Source organism: Propithecus coquereli, unplaced genomic scaffold (genome assembly GCF_000956105.1).
Source record: "Propithecus coquereli isolate 6110/MARCELLA unplaced genomic scaffold, Pcoq_1.0 Scaffold19, whole genome shotgun sequence".
NCBI classification, from domain to species: Eukaryota; Metazoa; Chordata; class Mammalia; order Primates; family Indriidae; genus Propithecus; species Propithecus coquereli.
The window spans coordinates 11,762,498-11,763,525 of record NW_012143856.1 but is presented as its reverse complement, the minus strand read 5'-3'; positions in this window follow the sequence as shown (position 1 = coordinate 11,763,525).

The following is a 1,028-nucleotide window of genomic DNA, read 5'->3' as shown; positions in this document are numbered from 1 at the left end:
AAAGAGAACAATAGTTTCTGTAACTTCTTATTGCCATACAGGGGTATTATTATTGTTACAGTATTATACTGTATCATTATTACCACATATGAGCCCTTATAATATTGTTGTTATTATTATTATTACGTATATGTGCTATTCATCAGGGATCCAAGCTACATACAAATCTGATTTAAAGATGTTCTCAGGAATATATCTCCTCCATAACCCAAGGCCCGCCTGCACACTGTTCACTCACTCATTGATCCTCAGGTTTGAAAAATTTTTATCTAGGGTATTGGTTTATGATAATTCATAGCCTGTGATTGCACTTAATCAATTTCACAATCATCATCAGAATATAGACAAGAAAGCTGTTCTCTTTCTGCAGTCATCCTCTGATTCATCTAAGAGTTGTGAAATGTTTTCCACTGTCAATATTTTTTTCTCTTTGCCATTATGAGCTGAAAGCAAAAACTTCTGTATTTTCTACTGTGTTCATCAAATGCTAAAAGAAGATTTCAAAAACAAAAACAAAAACTGAACTGGGTTTAGTAGGTAGACGAGGTTACTGGAAGATAGGGATTCTTGGGTTCATCTGGATCCAGGGAGTCTAGAACTCCATCTTCTGGAACTCCATCCCGAGTTAATTTGTACTGTGAGTGGGTGCATCACTTTGGGGTAGGTACCAAAAGTCAGCATATAACCTTTTTTGAGATTTGCAGTGATTGCCTGGATCAGGCAGACACTAGACCAGGTGGAGGGTCCAGGATCCTCCATTTGGAACTCCAGTCAATATCATGTAAATTCCCAGAACCTGCACTTTTTTCCAGAAATGCAAGAACTTTACCCCAGGTCATCTGGAATTATAGTGGCCATAATGAGGAGTTTTAATTTGGGGAAAAGTGTGTATTTATGGGGTACTTTAGAAAAGGAAGGATCAAAAATCCCACAGAAACAATGGAATGTATTTTTTAATTAGCACGAGACTTTGTAAAACCTGAAAACAAAGAAAGAAAAATAGATTGTTTAGGGAAGTTGAACCCCTA